This window comes from Alligator mississippiensis, chromosome 3, assembly GCF_030867095.1.
Source record: "Alligator mississippiensis isolate rAllMis1 chromosome 3, rAllMis1, whole genome shotgun sequence".
Classification (NCBI taxonomy): Eukaryota; Metazoa; Chordata; order Crocodylia; family Alligatoridae; genus Alligator; species Alligator mississippiensis.
The window spans coordinates 230,496,895-230,517,980 of record NC_081826.1 but is presented as its reverse complement, the minus strand read 5'-3'; the positions used below and the strand labels follow the sequence as shown (position 1 = coordinate 230,517,980).

General features: G+C 42.4%; 1 long non-coding RNA gene across 1 annotated transcript in view; it reads left to right on the top strand.

Moving 5' to 3' along the window:
• The first annotated feature begins 18,609 nt into the window (after positions 1 to 18,609).
• Positions 18,610 to 21,086, top strand: part of LOC132249143 (uncharacterized) — a 48,220-nt gene continuing 45,743 nt past the window's right edge. The window contains exons 1-2 of the long non-coding RNA XR_009460549.1: positions 18,610 to 18,767; positions 19,666 to 19,876. This is a non-coding gene — a long non-coding RNA (uncharacterized LOC132249143). The remainder of the gene's footprint in view (positions 18,768 to 19,665; positions 19,877 to 21,086) is intronic.

The window sequence follows — 21,086 nt, the reverse complement described above, 5'->3', positions numbered from 1 at the left end:
TGGACTGTAGCTAAAACAGAGTCAAACCCACAAAAACTTCATGGCTCAGAAAGTAGGGACTCTTCATGCATTGTTTCTCCCAAACTAAGCACTTCAGCTGATTGGATTTTATGGGCATGTGTAGACAAAGTGGGGGTTTACTTCACCCTAAATTGAAGTGGTGGGTTTTTAAAAACACCACTTCAATTTAGGGCAAAATAAACCCCCATGTCATGTACATCCTTGTCTTACCTGCTTCTCTGGTGGTGGGGAGGGGAGGGTGAGCTGCTGACAGGCAGAGCAGTCCTGGGCTGGGGGTGAGGGGAGGCTAGTGCTTCCCTCCGCAGCAGTGGCACCCCCCCCCCCAGCGGCACCCGCCCACAGGCACCTGGCTCAAGTGGTTCTGGGGGTCACCGCAGCCATGGACAGAAGGACCAGGTCCCCATGCAGCTCATGCAGGCAGGAAGGCTCCAAGGTGGGGAGTGGGGGTGGAAATAAAAGATCAAGCTCGCTGCTTTTTTTTTTCCTTTGGTGGAGCCTGCCTTCCCAGGTTGCTGCCAGGCTGCAAGCATGGGCTGCTTGCAGAGCCCCTGAGCCGCACGGAGCCCAGTGCTTCACTCCGTGGCTCTAGGGCAGCAAACTAAAACTCCTCAGAGGTGTTTTAGTTTGCTGTGCCCCAAAGTCATTTAAAGCACATTATGCTGCTGGATGTGCTACCACAGCTGGAATTAATGCACAGTATGCCACCGACACATGCAAACACCAATGCCATTAAAGTGGTGCAAAAGGATTTAACCCGCATTAAAGTGTCATGCACACAAGCCCTATGGCTTTAACAAACGGGTTCATAATCAGATCAGCTGACTGGGCCTGTTTTAGGTCACCTCCTACAGTCACAAAATAACACAAGAACGCAAGCTGTCCCAATGACTCAAGGATAACTTGGAGCTAAGAACGTGCTTAAATTTTTGCATGATGAGGATCATGTTTTTAATTGATATGGGTCAAAATTCAGCCCACAGTTACAGAAATATAAATTGAGTTGCTCAAGATTTGCATCATATTCAGATAACAGCAGGAGTCTTGCCTTCACTAAAAGGAAAAGTCAGATTTTAATTAGAATGTATATGGAGTTGTGGAGAATGCATGCTGTGACTAAAAACAAATTAAAAGGGTACAAGTAGAGAGATTACATGCTAGGTGGAGCAGGCATTTGGCATTCTGCCCAGAAAGAAATTATGTTGGGATTAAACAATCAATGACACCCCCTTTATTTTGCTTTGGTGCATATCATTCCAGTGCCATCCTTAATAGGATAGGATAAGGTATATTTTCATTGTATAAAACCACCAATTCGAGAAATTTGGGTAATTGATAACAAATGAGTACCTTAAATAGATTCAGATCAAATCTGCAATACATTCAAATTCAAGAGTCAAATATAACTTTATGGCAAATTTGACAAAGTCTAATGAGGTTCCCCCTCATAGCATTTATCTTTTCAAGTACATGTTTCAGGTAGTCCTAGCAGAACAATATTAAAAACAAAAAGTTAAGTACTCAACAACTAAGCTACACCACAACTAAGGCTGTCTGTGTAACCTTGATTTAGCCCCTTTCTGCATATTTCTTATATGGTGACATGCTAGATTTTCTACAAGATTCCTGCTTGGAATGAACTGGATGTCCACTGCCCCTTTTTTCCCCCTTATGCAATATTTTGACCCCCCTGTCTCACTGTGCACTTTGCAAGTCAAACTAAACATAGTATATAAGGTGTAGAATAGTTATATGTCAGATTATATAAAAGTATAGCAGGATAAAATGGTGATATAGTTATGTAGAGTTCTGAAGAGTTCCTATTTCATCCCCAAATCTAAGTAGTAAAATATTGAGACTTGTTTAACACTGTCAGTTACATATATCTAAGGACTCCCTTAAGCTCTAAGGAGTCCTATCTTCTTTTCTCTGTAATCCAAATTTGTGCTAAACTCTGAGTATTAAGATCCTTAACTTGAATGGATCCAATTTATTTAAGTCCCAGTGAAGTGTATGAGTGATCTTAGAGCAGGGCTGTCCAACTTCTAAGTAGCTATGGCCAGCATGCCTCATAAGGAGGGATCCTGGTTTTCCTGTGATTAAAATGGCAAATTCTTTGGCCCAGCCCCACCCCCCTGCAAATTCTCTGATTAAAAACCCAAAATCTCCATTTTCCCGGAATTAAAATGAAGAGCCTCTATATATCACTATATGTATCAGTATGTATCCACTATATGTATGTATCCACTATATGTATCATCTGAACACAAAGTTTTCTTGATATATTTACAATTTTAAGCAACTTTAAAGGCTTACCAGTGCCTCAGTCATTACACTAAAATATATTCTAAATACCTAAATATTTTGGTATTTTGGGTTATTTATCATGGAAAATCAGAGCTTCCCCTGCCCACTTCACTCAACAAGATGCAGGTCCACTTGCAGTTGTCCCTGCCTCTATTTTGTGGTATTGAACAGCCCTGATATGCCAGGACCTTGCTTATGCTGTTTCCCCTCATTCCTGACCCACATGCCTTTGGCCTTGCCAGTGCCCCTCACTCTCAACCCAGAGCCACCAGCCCCCGCCCTGCTGGTGCCTCTTACTCCCAACCATAGCTCCCTGCCCTCAGCATGTGAGGAAGAGAGTGGATGTGTGGGAAAGGGGGGTGTGGGTATCGGTGACAGATGGGGGTGCAGGGAGAGGTCACAGGCAATGCAGTGGGAGGGGTGGGCACGTGCCCCCCAAGATTTCTCCTTCCACAGTAGGACATGGGGCTACAGCGAGGCCAGACCATCTCCAGGTAGGAGCTGCCTCCGTGACACATCAGGTGATACCCGTGTTACGTCTCAGCTGTGTGTTCTTGGGCAACCCTGGCACAGGATGCAGTCTGTCTGACTCACAAAGGACTCACCCCCCTCCCGTCCCTCCTCTACCTAAATGAAACTGATTAAGATGCAGTGAGAGACGCACCTAAGACCCTCAAGATAAGGGTGACAAGAGTGAACCAACTGCCCTAGGTCTCATTTACATCCGAGATGGAACCAGATGACCATTCATTTACATGAGAGATGGAGAACAGAAAGCCTGAAGCAGAGACTACAGTGAATTCTGGGACCAAAGAAGCAGGGGAGCACTGCATGATGGGGAATCTGTGCTCCAAATGTTAATCAACCCATGTTCACACACACCCAGCTCAGCATTTATCAGACCAGTTCTAATCTGGATTTACTAAGGACTTTCCGCCCCCCCAGACACACACACACCTCTAAGTTTAATAGGCATCTCGGGCCGTACATTCCCCGGTCCCACTATGGGAGGCCTATTTAAACTTGATTGACTAAAACTCGGTTGCCGGGTTAGGGAATGCTGAGGCAAGAGACCGAGTCAGAGCGGGTATGGGCAACATTTGAACAATGGTTAAGGGTTCATCACAGCATCCAGCCTGCTGGAGCCCTAGTCACAGGTGTTGTCATACTTTTCCCGAGACGACTGGTGGGAGTCCTCTCCACAAAAGGTTATGAACACCCCAATAATTGCTTTAAGTCTGTTAAAAGACTATAGTAAAATCTGGAAAAGTCATGCTAAGCTGAGGCTTGTGCACAACAAGTAAAAATCCAAAATCCTGATGCTGCAAGCTATCTATTGTTTCTGAAGAAACCATGAGATATCCCATCAGTATATCTGCCATCCATAGGAATCTCAAGCTGGCTCCCAAGTATTTGGTTACTCCCTAATCTTAAGTGTTTCCTGATTATCAATCAGTTTCTTGAGATGTTCCAAACCAGATAACCCCTTGTCAATAGAAAAGACAATGATTTACACAATTAAGGATGCTTCGAAGCAGCTGAACTGAGGGTATAAAAATCTGTAAAAAGTGTGTGTGCTTCAAGAAGAAGAAGAAGGAAGAAAGGAAGGAAACTCCTGTGCTGACACCATCCCCTGTTGTTCTTGGGACGCTGGAAGAACAGATCATCTCCCTTCAAGGACTGTGCCTGTCAGCTCTGCAGCCTGAGTGCCTCAGACTGGTGAGATCCCAGTGCTCTCTCTCTCTTTTCTCTCTAGGCATAAACTTCTGAACCTGAACTGTATCAGTTAAGCTTGAGCTAAGTTTCCCAAAATACTTAGTGAAACCAGGGTAGTACTGTAATTGTTTGTGTTTGTTTTTCTTTTGCATATCTATTACTACTAGTACCATTATATATTTCATATGCTTAGCAATAAATAACTTTTATAGTCAAACAGGTAGTAACTGGGTATATTTTTCCTTCTCTGCTTCTCTTTCCTTCCGTGCTCTGCAGCAACGCTTCTTTTACCTAAGCTAAAGATCCCTGTGAAGCCCAAAAATATTGTGGGGTCTGCTCATCAAGAGGCCAAAGATTGGGACGTGCTGAGTTTGAAACACATAAGGGGATCAGCTTGTACAGGCTGATTGACCCAGTTTGACTCAGACGTGCCCTTATGAACTGAATGCTGGCCCATGAGGGTGTCAGCTGGACACCCAGCCGGATTCAGAGGGATTCTGTTTACCTGTGTGCTTGTGTCTGACTGCAGTTTATTGTTGTTCTTATGAACTGATTCTTGGCATATGAGGGTGTCAGCCTGTCCATGCTGATCAGCCCGGCCAGGTCAGGCGTGTCACGTTAATTTGTGTGTGTTTGTGTGTATGACTGATTTGGTGACTGGAGGAACCCAGTCCCATTGAGATTGAGTCCTGCAAGATAGCTCCACTGGGGGTGAGGGCTTGCAGAAGGGAGAGATACAGCTCCGTATAATAACACAAGCAGCACATTGACAGAATCACCAAGACCCTAGTAACTATCCCTAATAAATGAGCACACCCCAAAGTAATGGGCAAATCTGGTAACACCCGGTGCAGGAGGGAGTGCTGCACTGCCATGGTGAGGTGCGGCAGTGGCAGCAGCAGTTGTGCCCCGCACTGCTGCCGGGCACATGTGCCAGGTCCCTCCTGCTGGGCTGCAAGGCAACTCCTCCGGAGCTGGTCCTTCCCCACTGCAGCCCCGCTCCCTTCTGTGGGAGAAGAAATCTGGTGGGGGCATGTGCTCCCTCCCCCTCACCCCTGGAGGGAGCTTCATTCTGCTCCCCCCAGTCCCAAGCAGCCCCTTGAAGGCTGGAACTCTGCCAGTATGCAAGGGAAAACTCTGATTTCCCACTTTTTTTTTTCCTTAAAAGGAGGAAATCCATTATTTTCTGTTTTAAAGGAGAAAATTTGTGTTTTTCTCTCATAAAGAAGAAAATCTGCATTTTTCCACAGCAAACGGAAAACCCAGATCTCTGCTCAAAAGCTGCACTAGCAGGGGCTACGTGCCCCACAGGCTGAACCAGCAAGGGTCACAGGACTCTGAGCTGTATACTGCATGGACGGCTCCCCTACCTGTTGCACTGTGTACCTATACCCCACTCCCATTGTAGCATGTGACCTTGCAGTCATTCCCCTGTCCCTGCAACCACCCCACATGGGTGCCTCCCCCATCGCTGCAGTGTGAGTGCCCTCCTGCACCACTGCACTGCACTGCACACCATGTGGCCATGGCATCATCCTGAGCTCCCTGCCCTGTGCTGTGCCATGCTGGACGACCCCCTGGGACGGGCTCAGAAAACAGAGTCAAGAATAGGAGCCTGGAGACTCTGGCTGCTGTTGCATACAGAGCAATATGGGGAGTGGTGGCCAGACAGTTTAGGGATTCAACTTAACCCTTTGTAGGTCACATGTGGCCCATGAGACACCAGTTAGCCTGTTCTGGATTAAAGGACCAGATTACAGGTGAAAATGTGCTTCAACATGGAATTTCATTGGACATCATCAATCATCCACTTTGTTTGGAGTTCCTTGACTATCCTAATAATTTTGTCTTTTTTAAATTTTGCCTTCTTTTATTATCATCCAGTTTTCTGCTCACTAATTTATACTTTAGCCACTAGGTTTTTTGCATTTCGTAACTGGGGCACTGCTCTTAGGGCTTTATGGAAATAGATCATGTATTTACTCTTTTAATTTTCTATTTCTTAAGAATACTTAGGATAGCTGACCCATCTGATCAGTTCTTTCTATTGGCTTATTTTACTATTAGGAGTTAAAATCTGCATAAATCTGAGTACGTTCTGCTAACTCATTGTGTTAAGTGTGCCTTGTTTGTTCCAACAGGATGTTAAAAAGCAGACTTTGATTATCCAGTCAGAAAGAGTTAAGGATAGGATCAAGAAAAATCAGCAGAGAACTCTAGCATCAGTCAAATTCAGGAAGAAAACTTAGTTGGAAGTTTCTCCTGTGAGTGCTACCTGATTTACCAATAAAGCTTTTCTTTTGCATGCTCTAGAATAGGATTAGCCAACCTATAGCAGATGTACTACAGGTAGCATGGGCAGCCTCAGTGTGTACACTGGATCAGGCAGGAAGCAGAGGAAGGGGATCCGAGTGTCACTTGGAGTGGGTTCAGGCTTAATTTGTAGCCCACTTGCCAAAAAAGTTAGCTCCCACTGCTTTAGAATTATCTGTTGTAACTACTCAGCTATTTAGAAAAAATGCTTCTATAAATCCATTCTTCATATGACATAGGACAAGATTATACACTATGTGTTGCTGTTGTATTTCATTTAGTAATCTATGAGCTTCTTCACAATGGTGTGCTCAGTCCTTTTCCTAACCAGGAGTCCATTAGTATGCCATGCCTTGGGATTTATATCAGGAAAAATATTGCTGTAGGTCCTTTCCTCTAAACATTTGGGCTGCTTACAGATGTAAAAAAAACAAACAAACCCCAAAAAGTGTTTTATTTTACACTTGGCACACCCCTGTGCCAACCCCCAGCACATGCCCAAAGGAGGCATCACATTAGTTTGACCCGGCTTGCCCAACATCTGTATAAATTGGGTGCTTCAGCGGGGCTTTTTTAGCATGTTTAATAGCTGATTGAATCAGCTATTAGATAAAAGCACCAAAAATCTCTGCTGAAGTGCCAATCTATACAGACACTGCTAAACTGGATTAAACTAACGCACTGCCTCTTCCCATCAAGTGAAGTTTGTCTGTTTTTTCACATCTGTCACCAGCATTCATCTTGTTCCCACAGAATCTTTTAGTGCCACTTCCCAGTTTCTACAACCTAATCTATCCTTTTTGTATAGACATGACCCTCAAGATGCCATGTCATTAACTTTGGGAAATTTCCCTGCACAGATCTTCAACTAAGGTAACTTTTCACTGAATTCAACACAGAATTCAGCAACCAGTCACTTATTTTAAAACAAACAAAAAAAGCGGCAGTGGCAATTTTTGCATAAGAGCCGAGCAGTTAGCTCACTCACTGGAGAAGTAAGACCTGGATTAAAGATTTCCCTTAGTCTGAAAATATTGAAACTCACATGTCCCATTTCCCTAATCCTTCTCCCTCCCAGGAAAGGGCCCTAATCAGTAGCTATAGACTACTCTAGGTGGGGATGCTTGCTGCTCCTCTTTTTGAAGCTAAGCCACTAGATAGCAAAGAATGCAAGATTCCTAGAGTTGGAAGGAGCGAGTAAGGGAGCCTGCCCACTTGAGCCCAGGCTTTATAGGGTGGGATGTTGTGCTTCAGTCCCTGCTCCCTGGACTTTTTTATATATTTTTCATTAAACAATCATTGGAGGAACACAAGATAATGTTGAGAACAGCCTGTATGTAGATCAGGCTTAAGAAACTGCAGAATCAGAGATGTAGATATGCTAAAAGAATATTTTCATATTAAAATATATCATTCCTAGAAATGCAAAAATCTAGAACGTTTGGTTACAAAAGGATACCTTTTATCAGACCAACTGAGAAATTGCAAAAAAAATTAAAATCTTTTTCTGCAAACTTTCGGGCTCATGCGCCCTTCATCAGGTTCATGGAAGGACACATGAGCCCGAAAGTTTGCAGAGAAATAATTTTTTTTTTTTGCAATTTCTCAGTTGGTTTAATAAAAGGCATAATTTTGGAACCAAGAGTTCTAGGTTTTTGCATTTCTTTGTCTCAGACCAACATGGCTACCACATTCATTCCTAGAAAGGCAGACAAGGTTCTTTGAGTAAATATGATATCTTTTATTAGACCAACTCAAAGATTTGGAAAAATTCTTCTTAGCAAGCCTTTGGCACAAACACCCTTCATCAGGCTGAGGAAGCAACTGCATTCCTAGAAATGCACTCAGCAAACAGTATAAATATGTGTGTATTAATAACCATTCAAAAATGTTTGCATGCATTTTTAGTTAGTATATATGAAAGGACAAAATTAAGATATGTTTCAGATGCATATTTGCATGTGCAGGCCTTATAGCATATGAATATTAACTCATAAATTTGAAATATATACGTAGTGCCTGTGTCACATAGGTTGATGAAGTGTTTTCCAGTCTATTAGTAGCCAGGAAGATGTTGAACTATAAGCTGGAGTCTGGTATCCCCTGCCTTGCCTTCATTTCAGTTACATTAAAGTACGCTACTTGCGTATGGTAACTTAAATATGATTGTGAATAGATGTGATGTATGCTATATGTATGCTGCCTGCTGTATGACCCCTCTGCTGTATGAGGGTCACTGGCGCAGGCTCAGTGGGCCTAGTAAACTCCAGAACCTCTGAACTATTGACCACTGGTGTGAATGCATGTGCATGACTAAGAAGAAAGTGAGAGAATGTGCTAGGGAGTATGTACGAGTGAGATGTCAATCACCGGTGACTTCTGGAACCTTTGTGTATGGGGGTTATAAATGGAGAGTGTGTGAGGGGCGCCATGTGAGTTTGAGGGTTTGTAGCAGTGTGGGTGTTGGTCTGTGGGTTGTAAGGTGTGGTTATAGGTTGTGAATCTTAGTGTGTGGAGTTGTGGATTCTGTGATTCAGCCCTTGTGGAGATTGAAGAAGAGCCAAGCTGTGTGACCCTTCCTCAGAGTTTCCATTGCCTCAAATAGAGCGCTGAAGTCAGTCAGCTCCCGAGAACCAGTCCCTCTTGGTGTGAGTGGCTGCTAGCCTCTGTGCAAGTATCACCCAACCCCAGGTGAGGGATTGTGGATAGATTAGGCCTTAAACACTCCATCTGTAAATATTTAGATGTAGCATTTGTATAGAGTGGTTCTAGTTCTAGTGTGTTGTTAGTTTTGTTTCAATAAACTCTACATTCAATTTCACTTGTATTAAGGTTTCAATGTTTAATTTATGCAAATCTGTTAATTGGCTTGAGGCAGCACAGTGACAGATCTGTGAATACCTCGAGTGTGACGATTGCACCCATCCCTTACTTGGAGTTTTTGGAATTAATTAGACTAAGTGAGTGTTTCAGATTGGCTTTCAAAGTCTCCACCCAACAAAACATTATCTATTGAAGATAGACATTTTAAAGGTAATTTATTCTTAAAAATTATGTCTGTACAACACAATGTAGTGCAATGCAGAGATACCTTTAGACACAACTGAACATGCAATCTCATGTGCCAGTCTACTTGACCCAAAGCAATGCTACACAAAGATACCCAGGTTGGCACTCTACACATTAGCTTTGATAAATTTGTATTAGTGTGATAGTCAGGCTAATAAGCCAGCTCCTCAATTGAGCTAATTAGCTAAGTGCAGTGCCCTACTAACATAATAATAATGTGTCTGCTTCTACAGCTAATGTGAAGAGGTAGCTGAGATATCTATATAGTGCTACTCTCTAGTATAAATATATCATCAGAATCTTTGAAAAGCTGGGAAATTAGGTTTCTGGTCTACTGGTGTTCATTTTTAATGGAGCGTGGAATTCCCCAAATGATATTTTAGAAGACTAAAGGAGTATTGAAGGGTACTCAATCGATAAGTGACTCAAGACACGTCTACACATGATGCTACTTCATAGTAGCAACACGCTACAGCATCATAGCATCAGCGAATAAAAACTGTGATGCCACAACTACGTCGCCATAGTGGCATGCTCCCTTGCTATAGCATGTCACTACAGCAATGTAGCAGCTAAAAAAAAACATGCACCACATAAACAGGGCAGTATGGGCTGTTACTAAATGACAGCACAGTAACAACAGCGCTGTAGAGGTACATGTAGATAACAATAGTCCTCAAATAGTCCTCAAATATGAGGGCCCTCAGATAACAATAGTCTAGTTAGCCTGATCTCAGTCCCATGTGAAATAATGGAAACACTGATACAAGATTCAATTACTAAAGAATAAAAGGAAAGTAATCTAATTGATGTTTATCAACATTATTTTATGGAAAATAAGACTGATCAGACAAACTTGATTTTATTCTTTAGTAATATTACACATTTGATAAAGATAACTGCATAAGTGTGCCTGACTTTTCTAAAGCAGGGATTGTTTTGCTACTGTTTGTGACTCACCTCTCTACTGCAGGCTGCAAGTCCAGACTCCCGGTGGTCAGCACATGTTTTAGAGTTAAAACAGAATGATGCAGGTTGTGGGACACGGGAAGCTGCCTCTACTGCCTTAGCTTCAGTTTGGTGCTGCTTTCCTGAGCTGCTTCAGGCTGGATCCAGTTTCTCCAGGAACCAGAATTTACATAAATTTACACTGATTGCATCTAGTTATATTGATTGCTCTTTCATTCTTTCCCCCACCCCCTCCTATTTAACATGTTGATATTTAATTTCTAATTACTGCCTCCACTTCACTACTAAATTAGGACAGACTTGTAGTCAAAGATCTCCTCTTTCTTGATTGTAGAATCTCACTTTCTGGTCACTTAATATATTCTTCAAAAATTCTAAATATTTGTGCTCTTGCAATGTACTATTCTCATTGTTGCTAAATACTATGATGGAAGCATATTACAATTTCATTATCCCTGCACACTTACTAACTGGATAAGACTAGAAAAAAAGCAAAGAACCAGAAAGAAAAAAAATCAGACCCATACAATTGTATTGAATTCTTCCGCTGGTCTTTCATAAAAACAACATTTAATTAATTGTTATGAAAGAATTTATTATTTTCATTATAATAAAGATAAATAGTATAAGCAGAGAAACTTTGGCTTGGACATTACTGAACAGACAGTTAAGAAACTTTCAATATAATCTTTATTTATATTACCAAATCAAAATATTTTGATTCTGTTCCAGATTCTCTCTTTAAACTTTCAGACACAGTGTCAAAAAAGGTCACACAAATCTATAACAATCACCAGTGTGAGCAGGTGTCTCAAATCAAGTCAGAAAGACAGTGCATTTTGGCAGAGCCTTCCCCTTGCGTTTTTCTTGTCTGCCACGACTTTGATGGGAGTTAAAGTTAGTACTCACAGGTGGGTAGCCTCTGATTTTTAACTAATGCCCAGAGTAATGCTCACTCTTTCCTTGATACTACTGCAGCTGGGGAAGACAGCAAACCACCTCCCCAGAGGTAACACCCTTATGCATTGAAACCATTTTTGGGGAAGGCTTAGGTCCTTACTCAACACTTGGTGTTTCCTTCTTCCCCCCTCTGCTCTCTCTCTCAGAAAGCAGAGATAAACAAACTGCAAATCAAATTGTTAATTGGCCAGCTGCAGGCTTTTTAATTTGCTCTTTCTCTCCTCGTGGAGAGATCCAGCTTCCAGCCTGGTCAGGTAATGTAATCAGTCCACAAAAATGTTCAATCCCAATGTCTAGCAACAAAGTCTCCAGTTAAGCAGAAGTACCTGGTCCTGCAGAGTTTTCAGTGAGGTTCACTACCAGTGTAACAGGCTGCCTGGCTTCTGTTTGCCTTTGGGCATACTGCCTGCATCACTCCCATGCCTCCACATAGGAAACTGGCTCTGTCGTTGCAGCTGTCTCTTGGCTCCGGCTCCTCTCCCCTTCCAGGGAAATCATTAATCAAGTCTAGCTCCTCTTACAGGGGCTTGTTAATTGACACTTTACCAGATGTGCCAGTTTCCGATGCAGCGAATGCTCTAGGCACCAGCCAAATGACGTCATCTCGTCATGAAAACACAACAGAATAGGTATTATGATACATTTATTTCAGCCTACCAGCTTCCCAAACTCTCAACAACTGCCACTTTCCAAGAATGTATTTTCTTAAGCATCTATTCAGCTAAGAATGTTGGGCTATTACAGAAACATGCATGGAATAACAGCAAACTATCAGCTAGAATCTACAAGACCTGTGTGCTACCATCCTTGCTTTATGGTTCAGAAACATGGACTACATATGCTAGGCATATCAAGAGACTGAACAGCTTCCAAATGAGATGTCTGCATAAGATTCTGAAAATAAGGTGAGAAGAAATTATACCAAATACAGAGGTACTGAAGTAAACAGGACTGACACACTTAGAACACACCAAGAAGAGGAGGTTGTGATAGATGAACCATGTTAGGAGAATGGAAGAAGACCCTATACCCAAGAATAATTTGCACAGTGAGCTTTCTGATGGCTCTAGAAAGCAGGGTCACCCTCTATGGTGGTATTACGTTGTGTGCAGAAATTGTATGAAGGGTTTGCTCATTGTAGCCATGTTGGTCTAAGAACATAGGCAGGCAAAGTTCTTTGGGTAGATGTGATATTTTTATTAGACCAACTAAGTAGTTGGGAAAAAGTTCTTTGCAAGATTTTGGGCACAAACACCCTTTGTCAGGCATAGGGAGACTCTGCTGTTGTTATGTATTATACATTGTTATGTATTATATGAAGTCATTCAACATCAACGTATAAAGCTGGGAGGATGGCACAGAATCCTAACCAATCTGGAGAGAAAATCTGGCACTGGGTGCAGCTCAACATGAACTGGCTCTGATCCAGAGGATAGAAGCAAAACAAAAAAAGAAGGAAGCAGCATGCTGTAAACTTGGATTCCAACTCAGACAATCCATGGATCTGTGAAATTTTTAACAACTTGTGTCACTCAAATTTGGCATGTCAGCCACAGATGGATTAATCAGGAATCTGACTAAACCTCTCATGTGTACACCATGATCCAGAGGATTGACAGTTGCCTACTACTACTCAACATTAAATCAGCCTTCTAAATTGCTCACCTGCAGATTGATCCTGTATGATACCAAGCTCCTCTAATCTAAGTGGCTATATCACAATAACAAATTAGGCTTTAACCCTTTAAGCTCCAAAACCAATCTTCCCCAGAGTTTCTAAATCCACTGAACTTTTACAATGAATGTCTATCAAAACATACAAGTTTATATTGATTTCTTTTGAATTGATTTAATTATGATAGCTTAACAAATGAGAATCAATCATTCTGTAGCATATAAAGTGTTGTCAGGTTGATTTTTCAGAAACTAGTTTGACTTCCTGTGGATTTGTGTACTTTCCTTTTCCCTTTGTGCACTTATTTACTTCATGGTAAATGTTACATTAGTTATTCAGAATCAGAAGTCATGGTAGAGGTGATGTCTTTCATTAGACCAACTAGATTTTTGCAAAAAAAATTCTTTAGTTGCAAACTTTTGGGCACAAGCACCCTTCTTCAGGCATAGGAGAGAAGATTGTAAAAGTTCTCCTAGGTTGAAATTAAAGTTCGTATTTTATAGGAAAGTTAAAGGTGTGGTAAAATCTTTTGTTAGGAACAGTTCATTTTATGCCAGTTAGGCTCAGAGAAAATGGAATAGTCCATTGTCCTCAAAGTTGTTTGGTGGCAAGCAGGATGTAGTCATATTTCCTTCTGGTTATAATGTTTCATATTTCATAGAAGAGTGTGAGTGGGCGGCCTTACCTGCTACTCTTCACCACACTGGAATCATGGGGACCTCTACCTCATCTTCTCTCCCTCTTGTCTGCCATGTCTTTGATGTCAGGTTATTCTCAGGAGTACAGATGGTCTCTCGGGTGACGATCATATAGACAAGGTCATTCTTCCACAGAGCTCCACCACCCCTACACCCTGCCCCTTTCAACTTGGGTGATAAGTCATCTTTTCCCACTGGCATGGAGTGCAAGTCACTGGTTCTCAGGTCCCCTCTGGCCTGTATCAGCTTTGGTCTTCACAAGAGGTTGATGGCCATGCTCTCTAGGTGGGCCTCTTCTTCTTGGGTGTTAAAACTCAGCTTGTGGTATTCTTCTTTCTCTCTGGGATCAGTGAATATCTGGGAACTGGGTTCTCTGCCTGCCAGTCCCAGGGGTTCACACTCAGACGCCTCACTGAGTCTCAGATGTTGACTCGCTGATTTGATATATTTGAACTCAGGTGTGCAGGGGATCTGTCTTTCCCCAAAATGTTTCCCTAACCTGGGATTATGGAACTATACAACAAAAGAAAAAACTTCTGAGCCTGTTCTAGGCTCCAGTTCTACTGTTGGTAGCTGCCTCAAGCCTGTGGGCTCTTTGGTTCAGTTCCTCCAGGCAAATCACTCCTTTGCCCAGGAATCTAGGACATTCCAAGGCTCACTGCCTCTGGTATCCCCTCCTGCCCCCTCTCCTGAGGGCTTAACACTCTTTCACTAGGGTACTCTTCCTCCCTGTGTCCCCAGTTCCTTAACCGATGGGTATACCCATAAGTCCCCTGTCATCTGGCTGTACTTATCTGGTCCATTGGTAGTGTTGGCTTCTTACGCGGGGTAGCAGTTGTAGTATGAATTTTTGCTTTATTTATTATGTGTAAATGATAATACTATTGAACTGATAAACCTCTCATTAAAGACTGAGCATGGAAAAACCCCAATGCTGAACAAAGACTTGAAATCCCTATAAAAGTGGGATGCAGACAAGCCAAGGTGGGGAATCCACTCTCTGCAACCTCATGGAGCACAGGCATGCATGTCACTTCTTCCCCTGCTCCTATCACCCTCAATAAGCCTGGACCCGGCCACCCAGTGCTAATATTGAGTAATATCTGCTGGTAACTATAAAATCTTACTGGAGTGTTTTTTTCTGTAGGTCTGTCTATGTATGCTTGTGTATGTCTGTTTGTATGACTGGTGTGTCCAAGTTTATGTATCTGCTCCATGTAACCAATAAACACGGCATTTTGCCTTATCCCCTTTTTAAGATCTCATTCTTAATTTGAGCACTTTTAAGTTACACAGTCTCCCTGGCATCCCACAAGGTTCAGCTGATTGGATCCTGGCTGCCTCAGAGTCCTTCTCTCCATCTGGCTGCAGCGTCTCCTCCTTTCCTCCATGCTGAATGCTGAGCTTCTCTTGGCGTTCCCTCTTTAAGCTTCCTGGGCTTTCCCAGGATCAGTCAGCACAGGCCTTCGGGTCATGTGCTCCTGGGGCCAGGTGCACGGCCCTCATTCCCTCCCCTGGAGCTCAAGTGTGCTGGGGAAGCACCGCCTGCTTGGGACTCTGCCAGGTGAATCTCCCTCCCCCGATGCTTCCCCAGCCATGCAATCTGTCCAGCCCCTGCTAGGTGAGTCCCATGCCTCCTGGCATCCTCCCTTAATGTGTCAGGCAGTGGGGCTTTCCCAGACCTTGCTGGGTGAGTTTCAGGCTTAGGGCTTGCAGCCAGCGGGCCAGGACAACACTGCTCGTCTGTGTCCTCCTGGGTGCAGTTTTCCCCAGCATAGCCCCTCCCGTGGAGTCTATGCCCCTGCTGTGTCCTGCTTCCCAGCCCCTGCTACAAAGAGTAAAAGGATGGAATGCTCTTCTGCCCAGCAAGCTCTTCTGCTTAAGCAAGTACTAAATGACTGTGTAGTCTGGCACACATGTAGACACACCCTTTGAACATTTCCCCTGCTCATTCTCCTCTTTCATATACACTTTGCAGGCTTATAAAAAGACATTTCCTCCTCCCATGGAGCCTTCATTCTATGTAGGCAATATAAGAGCAAGGAAAAGAACAGAAGGTATGTAACAGTGTAAATAAGCAAGTGTGTGTGTGTGTGTGTGTGTGTAACATCAATTAAAAATTCTATTGTAATCGAAACTTTTTTACACTCTATCATGGGGACAACAGGATTTAAAGAAATGTACCTTAAGGAGACATTTGAAGGAGGACTTTTGTAATAGAAGATGCAGGTGTAAGGAAAAGAGGTAAAATGACAAAAAGGTTGAATCATGCAGACTGAAAGAGAGATATTTGTAGTAAATAGGAGAGAGCAAGGTTTTCTAAAGGCAGTCTGTAGGCACCATTGCGTGTTGCATTGGCAGGCACTAAACTGAGGGCTATTTTGACCTGCAACAGCCTTTCCAGGCTGCACAACATCACATAAGCTCCCTTGTTGAGAACTGCAGAGATTCTCAAATCACTAATCACTTTTTTATCCTAGTCATTCTAAAACCTGAAGTCAAAACTCAGCCTCAGGAACGCCCTGCAAAATTCCAGGACTGTAACCTTTGTTGTAAATTGATATATTTGCTACAGTAAAATATAACTGTGATAAGCGTTATCACTTTTAACATTTGCTCCTGTTGCAGCTGAAAAGACTACAGATTATGCAGAAAATCTGTGAGATTCTCTCTCTCAAGTTTAACAATCTTTGTAATGCTATCATCTTTAATTAGATCAATGAATTCAAGCCTCTGAATTGCTCTTAAGTTTTTTATATCCTTACATTGTTGCCTTGGTTTCTACAGATCTATATCATATGTGATGCTTCAGCATTTAATTGTTATAATCTAATATTTTGAAATTTTATATGGCATTTTAACAGCTACTTTAAACAGCCATTGCCACATGGGTCCAGCTTTCCAAAAAGCAGACTCGCTTACTGTCATTTTGTGAAATTCTTTTTCAGAGAGAGAAATAGCAGTCTATGGGCATATAAACTTGTGATTAATTTATCTGTTTAGTCACTGGATGTCACTATTGCTTCATGTAAAGAGAACAGCATATAAAGGTTTGATATAGCAGCCCAATGAGACAGAAATGTTACATGATTAAGCAATCAAGCAATGCTATCAACTGTGAAGTCTTAACTACTTTAATTTAAGCAAGAAGATATGACAAGTCTTAACTTTTAACTATCCAAGAAATTGAGTACCTGGACACTGGCAGAATTATTTCATTTCGTTTAAGCTGCTACAGACTTACTAGATTAATTCCATAAAACATTTCTGGAATACCTGACAATTTCATCAAGATTAAATTATATTTTAGTTTACTTGTTTGATTTTCTTTAAACACTCCCCGCTCCCACCTCCATGCGAGGATCTGACGTTGCAATGCAACCAATTTTCATAATTTTACAGTGAGGCCATGCAGTTCTGGTTCCCTGCTATGTTCAAGGCATAGGGAGGAAGAGGTCCTTCCTGTCTTTTAGTCCAATAGCTTAGTAGTTATGGCACTTGCCCAGGGAGTAGGAGAACTAGGTTCTGGGATTCCCTTACCCAGAAGGGATTTGAATGTATTCTACTTCCTAGCAAAGTGCTCTAACCACCAGGCCACATGCTTAGCATTGTTCAGACTGCTCTTTAGTCTTGAAGCTGACCCGCTGTTTATCTGAGTTATCATATATAAGATATAAAACCTTGTCTCATAGTAAGGGTTTAAAGTGTACAGAAATACTAGCAGAAGTTAGGGGAAGACCTGGGACTAAAACTTGTATTTGTTAAGCCTTTTGCAAGGCTGCAGGAGGAGGATATTTGTGTCTATCTCTGTTATTTATCCAAAAGAAAAAAAAATTCAAAGGCCCAGTTTTGGGCTCCCCATTACAGAAAGGATATGGACAATTGGAGAGAGTCCAGCAGAGGGCAACAAAAATAGTTAGGGGGTGGGGGCAAATGATTTAGGAGGAAAGGCTGAGGGTCTTATTTAGTTTAGAAAAGAGGGGTACACACACACATACTAACTTTAAAAAAATTAAGTCGGCTTAATTGTCAGAAAGTCAGCTTAACTGTTAGAGTGCAAACACATATGTGGAGCAAAGTCAGCTTAAATGCAACACAAGATAATACACCTCCGAGGTGTATTATCTTGAGTTGCATTAGTCAAGTTGACTTAGCTCCCAAGATGGTTACCATGTCAAGGAGGTGTATGTGTATACACTCTGACATGGCTTTACTTAAGTCGACTTATTTTCAGTCAACTTAGTACATGTGTACACACCCAAGAAGACTGAGGGGGATTTAATAGCAGCCTTCAACTTCCTGAAGGGTGATTATAAAGAGGACGGAGCTAGACAGTTCTCAGTGGTGGCAGATGACAGAACAAAGAGTTTGAGTGGCCTCGAATTGCAGCAACAGAAGTTTACATTAGATATTAGGAAAAACTCTTTCAAGAGGAGGGTAGTAAAGCCCTGAAACAGGTTACCCAGAGAGGCTGTGGAATTTCCATCCTTGGAGGTTTTTAAGACTTGGCTAGACAAAGCCTTGGCTGGAATGATATAGTTGGGAATAGTCCTCCTTTGAGCAGGGGGTTGGACTAGATGACCTCCTGAGGTCCCTTCCAACCCTAATTTTCTATTATTCTAAGGCTGCAGCTTTTCACAAATTTACAAGACTGCCTGCAGCAGGGGCCAGAATCACATTGGCAACACCACCTTTTCACATTGAACATAGAGCCTGTGTTGGAGGAGAGGCATCAAAAGTGCTGCTAACAACATCAGCAAGCTCTTCCATCCCACATGTATCCCTTGTTGAGCCTTCCCCTCACCACTTCTGTTTTGTGACTATACACCTGTTCGTGATTTAATCATAGAGGAGGTCTGGTCTCTAGGGCACCTGGGTTGAAAAGATTACTGGTCTTGCAGGGTCTTGTGCCAGTTGAACTGAATTGGGACTGGCTCAAGAAGAGATCATCTAGCAAAGCACTGAGTCAGCAGCTATCAGAAGGCACAGTAAGGAAGAGAGAGAAGCTTCCTTTTCAGCTGTCCTGCACAGAGTGAAAACAGGTAAGGCCAAGCAAACTTCTTCTTAGTAAAGTACAGGAGTTAAATTCTGCTTTAAGTTACCTTTACAAATCTAGAGTAGTAAGTGACTGTTGAGTTATGCAAGGCTTCTGAGAACAGAATGGCTTAACTATAACTTAAGTGTATTCTGTACTGGGTTTTTCAGTATACATGTATAAAGCCAACAAACTGCTTTAGACAGTGGCACAGAGTCTATCTATAAAATGCATAAGAAATCATACACCTACATATGCGCATGAAATTGCAGAGACTGTGCTTGCAAATGACTAGTCACCTAATTTGCTAATTTTACACACATTTATGGCAATTGTATTTGGACACACACACATTATGCATACTTCACTCAATGACCTTGTACTATTTTAAAAAGTAGTCCAGTGATATACCAGTACAGGACATATACAGGTATATGTCATTTCATTTAGTGTTATAATTGAATTAAAGGATATTTAATCCATTTTCATATTTCAGTTATCTTAATTCCAACTAACTGGCTGCATTGTATTTTATAAGAGAATGATTAAATAAACAGCAACTGATTTTACACATGCATAGTTTTAGCCAAGGAATTTTCCCTGTTTAAAGTCGTAATGAAAATTGCTGTTGATTAGTAAAAGGTTTTATTCATTTATTTAATAAGTGTTTATCTATTATACTTATATGGCCTTCATTATGTGGTATCTGTACCTCACAATCTTTAAAATATATCTCACAAAAACCACTCCCTCATTGGCTAGATATGGCTTTCATGCCACCTTAAAAATGTTTATGGTGGCACAAAGCCAAAGCAAACAGATGTGCATGCCACTTGTTGCACCACAAATGTCCAAAATTGTGGCTGCAACAATAGGTTGTATAGGTATGTGCCACTTTTTTGCAGTGAACATCCGATTGTCTCATGGTGAGGCAGCACAGGAATTTCCCCTCAGGATCAGGCCCCTGAAACCCTGGGCTTGCACAGGTTCCCCCACTTACAGAGATGTACCCCAGGAATGCCTCAGCAGGGGATTCACCAGGGATGCATATCGCACTGCCATGCCCTGACTTCGGACAAGACCAGATGTCCCAGCACAGCTGATCCTTTACCAAAGGTAAGGTCTGTTTATAGCTATTGTTATCATAGTTGACATATAGGAAAGGGAGAAGTAACCCAAAAGACTATAAGCTTATCCCTTCCTCTTCTTCTTTATAACTGAACATAAACTGTATATCCCCACTAGATTTGTTTTATGGTAGAACCCCCTCTTCCCCCCTCCCCCCCCAAATGAATCCAAAAAAAGCAAAATTAAATTGCATTACTAAGCTAGGGATCCAGAAGAGGTATGTTATACTACATGAAGGGACAGACTCAGCAGTGCTCTTGGGATTCTTGCTTCTGTTTCTTGAGGAAGTCAAACAATAGACAGTGGTATCTTTTAGCTCCAGAAATCAAGTACTTAAATTCCAAATTACTTGTCACAGCCTGAAAACCCACAGACCGAAAACTGCCACAACCTGAAAACCCTTAGAGTAGGTATGTAGCAGGACTGAGGCCCCAAGGGTAGCCATGGCACCCCTTATAGCTAAGCTTTTCCTGCCCCACTTTAGCTCCTTCAGGAACCCTCCCTTTTACCTTGCTTGCTGACCTTGATGTAACTGATGATACTTAGGGAGGCTGCCCCAGGGCCCTAATGTGAGCCTCAATCCCTCAGCTTTCTGTTGTCTCAAGTGCCTGGCTGTCACCCATCTTGCTCCTGTGACTCCTTGCTCCAGAGTTGTGGCCCCTTGGACCTATCTGTGCCTTAGAGCAGAGTTTCTCAACACATGGGTTGTGACCCTAAACTGGGTTGCAAGAATATATGAAAGGGTCAAGAACAAATTTTAGAAGTAGATCAACAAACTTTAAAAAATGGATTCTCCTTTAAAGGAGAAAAATGTAGGAAGCTGTGGCTTTTCCCTTGCAGGCTGGCAGAGTTCCAGCCTGCAAAGGGGTGCTTGGGGCCCCCCGTGCCCCATACATACCCCACCCTGTCCCACACACCCACCCCCTGCCTCACACACTGGGGGGACTGGGAACTGGGGGTAGTGGGTCAGGAATGAGGGACACTGGGTCAGGACTGGCCATTGAAGTTTACAAATGTTCCTGGTACAAAAAAGGTTGAGAACCACTGCCTTAGAGGACAAGTCACCTTAGTAGCAATAATCGTGGCCTTCATTCTCCCCTGCAGCCACATCCATGCCTCACAGGTGTTATTCAGACAATGTCCTGGACCTTCCTGTAGGGGCCTCTGCCCTCTTGGCTTTAGCCCAACATGATTCTTG